Source organism: Physcomitrium patens, chromosome 2, assembly GCF_059467195.1.
Source record: "Physcomitrium patens ecotype Gransden chromosome 2, ASM5946719v1, whole genome shotgun sequence".
NCBI classification, from domain to species: domain Eukaryota; kingdom Viridiplantae; phylum Streptophyta; class Bryopsida; order Funariales; family Funariaceae; genus Physcomitrium; species Physcomitrium patens.
This window is the reverse complement of record NC_143411.1, coordinates 13928639-13936777: the sequence shown is the minus strand read 5'-3', so window position 1 is coordinate 13936777 and position 8139 is coordinate 13928639. Positions and strand designations below refer to the sequence as shown.

The 8139-nt window shown below is 31.0% G+C and overlaps 1 long non-coding RNA gene across 1 annotated transcript; it reads right to left on the bottom strand.

Moving 5' to 3' along the window:
- Positions 1 to 5834: 5834 nt before the first annotated feature.
- On the bottom strand, positions 5835 to 7671 carry LOC149989752 (uncharacterized). The gene is made up of 2 exons (XR_016500800.1): positions 7193 to 7671; positions 5835 to 6520 (listed from the first exon to the last, which is right to left on the bottom strand). It is a non-coding gene; the product is annotated as an uncharacterized LOC149989752 (long non-coding RNA).
- Positions 7672 to 8139: the final 468 nt, after the last annotated feature.

Sequence of the window (8139 nt, the reverse complement as noted above, 5' to 3'; positions counted from 1 at the left end):
AGTCAATTGTGACACTAACAGATCCAATTCATATAACCAATCTTTTTCCATATTCGAACCTACCTCTATTAGTTCAATTGCTTTGATATATTGAAGCTTGAACACAATGAAAACAACAAAGATCAAGGTGCACACCAATTTTGAATTAAAGTTATTAGTTGGAGAAGGAGAAATCACTATTGGGATTTTTACTTTACTTTTCAAATTAGCAGCTGTTGTTCTTGTTGTATTCAAGCTTCAATATACAAAAGCAATTGAACTAATAGAGATAGGTTTGAATACGGAAAAAGACTGGTTATTTGAATTGGATCTGTTAGTGTCACAATTGACTGTACTTGAGCTATCTGAAATCAATTATCAATCTTCAAAACACCAAGGCTTACTACTTTCGTCTTAATTCAACACCTAATCCATTCTATGACTATCAATTCAACAATACTTCCATATTCTTATCCGTTCATCTCCCACTTACTCTCTTTGTGGTTTATATATATTCAATTACTAATCTCCAGCTTATCTATTGTATTCAATTTCTCAATTCATCATACAGAATTCAATATCTCGACTTATAATTATCACAGTTTGGGACTCCAGACTAACTTCTCAGTATTCAGAAACTATCCATTACTTGTCAACAATAAAGAAACAAAAAGAGGTAGCACCAAGCTTGCCCCGGCTTATGACTATCACAGTCTGGCCCCGATCTCCTTTTCCTCAACCTCTTTATCCTACCAAAAGATGGACCATGGGCCAGTGGATTCCAAAGGTTATGATTCTTTGAATTCTTAACCATTTATTCCACTAACAACCTACTGTTACCAACTAAACTACCTAACCATCAATCTAATTCTCAAGGTTATCAATAACCAACTAGTAACTTATCACAAAATTTATTTACTTATTTTACAACAACCGAAAAATATTAGTGTAATTTTTGGAGGTTTTTTTACAATCTGTTAGTTAGATTGGGCTGAAAATTCTTGAGCGTATAGAAGACTTACATTGATAATTGCATGCAAAATTGTACATCAAGTGAACAGTCAGATTAGAAGTTACAGCTTGTTAAACCTCATTGATTAGGATTAGGGCTTATAAGAAAAATCTAAATTGCTTAAATATAAAAGTAACAAGGTAATTGAGGTTTATGTGTAATTGAAGCTATTAAAAAGAGTATTTTTTTAATACTTTTGAATCAAAATTTAAATTATATTCTTATCATATGGATGAAATCTATTAGGATTTTTTGAATGTTTATAAAATACAACCTCATCTTCTATAGCTAGGTACCCGGTGCATTCCCGAGTAAGACAATACATAATATGATACCATGATCTTTACCATAAAGATAAGAGCTTGGTATCAAAGACATGAATCTTAAAGAAAAAAAATCCTCAACACACTCTTGTACCACTGAAAGGAACTAGAAAGTCACTCAAAGATGATATAATATTGAACTAGAATGGCTATTGTCAAAAACAAGAAGACTAGAAAGTCTTGAAATAAGTCTAAGGACTAGAAAGGCATTGACAAGACTGAAAAAGGCTTCACTCTTGCTTCTATATATACTCTTAATTAGGAGCTATGTAGCAATGTCTTATAGGACCTCCAAAACATATTGACTTTGCAAGACATGTATTTTAACTTGCAAGGCAAGTTTTTTATATATGCATCACATAATTAGCTTGTTTTATAAGCTACCAATATGTGATTAACTTGTTGACTAAGTTTCTAACCTATCAATCAACTATAAACACATATAAAGTCAAGTAGCATCTATGAAGCTTCTAGGAAGCTTCTCTAAAAGGTCTTATAAAATTAACCTACTTTTATCTTTTTTTACCTACTCCTACCTAATCATATAGATATTTATTATAATATCTATGTATGTCCATGATACTTGGTTTCTACTACTCTTTCTTAATCACTTTCTTCAAATATGGCTATAAACACTTTTAAGAAAGAATTAAATTTATAAAAAAATTGTGAATCCTTTTTCATTAAAGGTATAAACCAAGAGAGAACACTTCCTAATAGAAATGCATCTATGAATCCGACTTGAGTAAATCCATGAGGATATTTGAAAAGATGCAACCTTAGATAGAGCTTGACTTCTTACAAAATCCTCAAAATTTTGATCTTATTCCATCAAACTTCTCAAGCATACTAATCCTTGTCCCTAAATTACTTATAGAAGCAAAAATCCCTAGATTTTGTTACGAGGTCGATCTATTTGCTTCTTTCAATTACACAACTTTTTAGTATAGACTTTGAACTTCTTTCATAGGTGTAGGCATAGTACCTCCATAATTAACATAAAAAATACATAAAATTTCTATTCTTAGAGTATTGATAAGCTCATAAAGATTTGAAATAGTTACAAATCTAGATTCATTTTCACTGAGAATAGCATCTATAATCTTTCCTTTTATAGATAATTCAAATAAATTCAAAAAGTTAAATTAGATGAGGATAATTTACAACCTCTAATATCGAATGAAAATTTCTACAAAGAGAGATAATCCACTTTCTTCAAGGAAAAGATCATTGTTAGAAAATAAGATTTTTTGTTTAAAGGTGGATAGTCTGTAATTTTTAAAATATAATAATAGAAGTAAAATAATCCACTTACTTCTAAAATAAGATAGAAATAATAAGTTAGTATTTTTGCCAAATTATCAAGGACATGAATCTAAAAGAAAGAAAATCCTTAATGCCCTCTTGTGTCATTGAATGGAACTAAAAAGTTATTCAAAATAATATGATGTTGAATTAAAATGGCTATTGCCAAAAACAAGAAGACTAGAAAGTCTTGAAACAAGATTAAGGACTAGAAAGATATTGATAAGAGTGAAGGAGGCTTCATTTTTGTCTCTACATATTTTCTTAATTAGGAACTACTGTCAAGGACAAGAACTCGACGAAAAAATAATTCAGACAAGTGAGCCTTCACTCAAAGAGAGGTAACAAAATATATATAAACAAGTATATATATATTGAAAGAGGAATTGGAATGGCTATTGCTAAAAGACAAGAAAACTAGAGACCCTTGAAACTAGACTAGAAGCAAGAAAGGAGTTGACAAGAGTAAAGAAGCCTTCACTCTTGTCTCTATATATACTATCTAACTAAGAGCTACGTGGTGACGTTCTATAGGACCTCCAATATGTGTTGACTTTGTAGGGCACATGCCTTGACTTACAAGGCAAGTTTTTTTACGTGTGGGCCACATAGTTAGCTTGATCTTCAAGCTAACAACATGTGTGGCACATGGCCAACTTGTTGACCACGTTTCTAATCCAAAAAGTCAATTAAAAACACCTATGAAGTCAAAACAACATCTAAGAAGTTTTTAGGAAGCTTCCATATTAAATATTATAGAATTAACTTACTTTTACCTACTTTTACTTACTTCTACCTATTTTTATATGTAATTATTAGCTTACATGATTATGGCCGTGACAACTACGTGGCAATATCCTATAGGACCTCCAAAATGTATTGGCTTTGCAAGATACATATTTTAACTTGTAAGACAAGTTTTCTATATGTGCACTACATAGTTAGCTTATTTTGTAAGCTACCAACACATAGTTAACTTATTGACCAAGTTTCTAACCTACCAATCAACTACAAATATATGTAAAGTCAAAGTAGTGTCTATAAAGATTCTAGGAAGCTTCTCTAGAAGGTATTATAAAATTAATCTAATTTTATCTATTTTTATTTACTTCTACCTAATTATATAAGTATTTATTAAAGTACCTATGTATATTTGTGATAAGATGTGTTGGAAGCAACTTATAACTCAATGTTTAGACCACAAGTCTTGTAGTTCTTGGAAAGCTCTCATAAGGTCTTTTTGGTAATTTATATATATATATATATATATATATATATAGAAGCTTTCATCAATTTGATTTTTTTTATATTCTAATTAAAAACTTTCTTGCTTCTTTGTACTTAATAATAGCTACTTTAAATTATTTTTATTTTTTATTCATGATTTTTTGGTTTTTAATGATACATAAGTACATTATCTTTTGAATTTGATTTAGATCTATATCCTTGAAAATATATCATAAAAGCTCTTATTATCATCTATTCAAGAAGATTTTAATGTTTTATTAATTTGATAGATTAAATTCGTCTATAATGATTCTATATTTGTATTAAATTGAATTAATTTAATTAAATTATCTTTTTATTTTTTAATTTCAAGGATATGAATTTATACAAAATATAGAAGATAATATATTCATATATTATTAAAGAAAAAAAAATCTAAAGCAAATATATATATATATATATATATATATATATATATATGTAGAAAATAAAAAAGAAATAAAAAAGTTATTTCTAAATACAAAGAGTTATTCAAAGCTTGAATAAATATAGAGATAAAATATTTACATGCTTAAAATATATTAATAAAATATATAAGAGAAATTTATAAATTTATAAAAGAAAACAAAAGAAAAGATCATAAATAAGAAATAGTTGTTAAGTCTAAAAAATTTAATAGAATAGTACCAAAAATAAATTAGATACTATATTATTATTTTAAAAGAATATTTTATAATAGAGTTACTTAATGTGTATTTTAAAATTTTAAATAATCTTCATTGTTTTATATGTAAGTTAATAGGTTTAGAAAGAATCAAATAAAGAAGTAGATTTTTTTTTTTTTTTTTTTTTTTTTTTTTTTTGATTTTAAAACAAATAAGAATGCATATATCTATAACTTAAGATGAAGATTTTTTTTCTTAAATTTACAACTTATTATTAGTTATTTATGTGTCAAGAAGAAATTTTATTCTTAACAATAAATTTTTTTAATGGATTTATATTTTTACTATTTAAAAAAAATCAAATTTCTATAGTCCATTAGAAGTTAGAATAAAGAAAAAAAAAAAAGGTAAAAAATATGATTTAATTGGATGTTTCTAAACTTTATAAATAACAAATAGAAACTGATCTTTTACAAAAACAATGCAACTAATGTTTTAAAGGTGGACCAATTAACCACTATGTATTAAGTATTGGAACCAAATGTTTATTTAAGAAGATACTATATTTGATAAAAAAAAAAATCTAAATACCCAAAAAATAAGAAAGAAAGATTCTATGCTATAAGATGATAAAATTCAGGTTTTATGATATTGTCATGATTTATTATTTTAATGCATAAGATATTATATTTTAAAATTTGACCTAGGTAAATAATATTTAAGAAAATAAAAAATTGACACCTTTATATAAAAGATAACAAAATCAATTATAATTAAGAAGGCATTTTCTTACAATGTGGGTGCTGCTTTGCATGTGTGGCACTTGCACTGTGAAGGAGCCCACAAAGTTATTACATTACAAACACATTGTAACTTAATCGCGTCCTGAAATATTTTTTATGGAATTTAGGAAAGTGCAAGAATTATAGAGATGATATATGTAAGGGTAGTCCGTAATTAGTTACTCAGTGTAAAGCAGGAAAAACATGTGAACAAGCTTCCATCGACAACAATGCCACACGTAACAGGTTGACGAGGTAATCATACATACATTAGGGGAAAGAAAATGGGCAACAATGAAAAACGAGGGAGAATGCTAGAGGTACATACCGAAGGATTCATTTGATTTACAGCAGAAAACTTCTTTAACGACCATGCAGGAAACGGTGTTACGAGGTGGCGAAAAATTGATATCACACAGCTCCAAACCCACATTGCAACCTCTGCTAAAAGCCCTACTTCTATCAAGGCATGCACCTCCAGTGGACATAACACAAAACTTTCAGCAATCAATTTTTCAGACAGCATTATAAGAGTTCCAAGTGCAAGAAACCAAGGTTGAATTATTAACTTCAAGGCTAGAATCTAAGTATGGACCTTTAGAACCACAGTAGTAGTAGGACAAGCTGTACAAGAGAAGGCTTGTATCTCAGAATGTTGCAGAACTAGACCACAATGTGACAGTGAAAAAGGTCTCTATGATGCATAAGCAAAACTCTATGGTATTTATTGGAACAAAATAATGAATAGAGCTTTAGAGGGAAAATAAAGTTCCTAACTTCCCACCTATGCGTGGGGATACACAGTGAGAAGGTGACACCCTCGACCGATGATTCTTCCGTCCTTCAACATCACATGCTTACCGTTGAGTTTGGCAACACTTTTCCAACTATTTCGTTACGAAGATTCAAGCAGAAGGTGCACGGTGCGTCCACATCTGTAGTCCTTTCCAACAATCTGTCTTCCCAGATTGTATTAGACGTTGCTGTCATTGCGCATTTTCTGGGCATAATTTCACGTGCACAGGGCCGTCTTCCGAAGAAAAGATTGAAGATCAAATGATTCTAAATGCGGAAGGCAACAACATCCCAAGCTAGGAAAAAGCGCAGGTGGACGGAACTTAAGAATGCAGAGACTTAATAAGGCTTGTCGTGGTCATGCCAGGGGAGAATAGCGCCGTAGCACCAGTACGCCATTGCATCAGAAGCCACATTAGTGTAACTAGAAACCTGCAAATTCACTCGCGATTATTATCAGACGAGCTTCTAATCAAGGCCAATGATCCAACTTAAAATTGCAACAATAAGCCACGACACACCCTAACACGGACACAACACACTCCTATCGGTTATCTAAGGCATTCATGGAAAACATGGCCCTTTGAAACCACTCCAGAGGAAAATACGAAGGTGCGCAGCTGAGGATCACTCAGAAAAAGTCATTCAACACTCATAGATGCAGTAGATAGCCATTGAGAAATTGATTATCTGGATATAGCGAGGTGACCGCATTGGGGCTTCAAAGTGCGGAATGAAGTAGAGCAAGCTTCAACATGCGACCCAAAATCCAACTTCAACATGCAACAAGCTGAAACAACACACAAAACCCTAAATCTGCGAGGTCCACACAGTCCAATCCCACCTTTGGCCCACCAAGTAACACCACCTTACTGTATTTTCACAATTACTTCACAGTGCACCACACACAAACTACAGCGGAGCGGCAAATGCATACTTCAAATCAACAAAAACGACAAAATCCCAAAACCTGACTCCCACTTCGCCGAATCACCAGGAAATTTTCTACAACATGCCCTTCCGTCTCAGAAAAGCCTATAGAAAAAACTTTGCCGTAACTGAATCCTTCTGTTGTTGCAGCTACTTCTTCGAACGCCTACTTACGATTTCAGAAGCTTTCTGGTAGCGCTTACAAGCCTGAATCGGCGGGATTTGGGATCGGCCATGTGGATGACGAAGATCTCCGTCGGCAGCTGCGAGAAACATGCTTCGATCGACGATTCATCGTTCGAAATTCAAAGCCCCACGACGAGACGGAATCATGAATGCCTGAGGTAACACCCGGAGCTGCCTGGATTGGAATCACAAGAGCCTCGTTTGAGCACATTCTTGTGATCGTCTGATGTTGCGTAGAGTGGGTGTGTGAATTGTGTGTTTTAAGTTGGTTCTGATTCCTACTCCTCTTGTTATTATATTACTTATTTTCTGATGAAGTGATTAGAATTATGCTTCCCATGTAATTGGGGATAGTACAGTAAAATCATATATATATATATATATATATATTCGTTTATAAAAAATAAAAATAATTATGGAAGGAAACTGTTTGGAAGACAAGCAAGAGGAGATAAATATATGTATAAATAAATAAATAAATAAATTTGAAAATAAAAATCCCTTTTTTAGCCACAAGTACTTACAGGATATGCATAGGGAATCTATTGGAGTTTAAAGAAAAAGATAATTCCACTCGGAACTTAAATATGGATGTTTTCAATATAAGATTGGGATTCACATAGAAACTAAATGCATATGAGTTTACGAGAATAAAGATATTTGAAGTTAGAATATTAAGAGTACTAATTACTTTTACTTTAAGGTTACAATGAGATAATTAAATTTGATAAAGTGAAAGTATGATTTGTAAGTTTATAGATTTTCTTTGCTTAAATTATAAAATATGTATATAATAGTGAGATTTTAATCCAACTCATCTTAGAAGCAAGCAACAAGCACAAGGTTAAATTCTACTAAAAGAAACTGGCAAGTCATAGATAGATGGGTAGTTTTTGGCTACATATAGATAACTTTATATATAACAACCAAAAAAG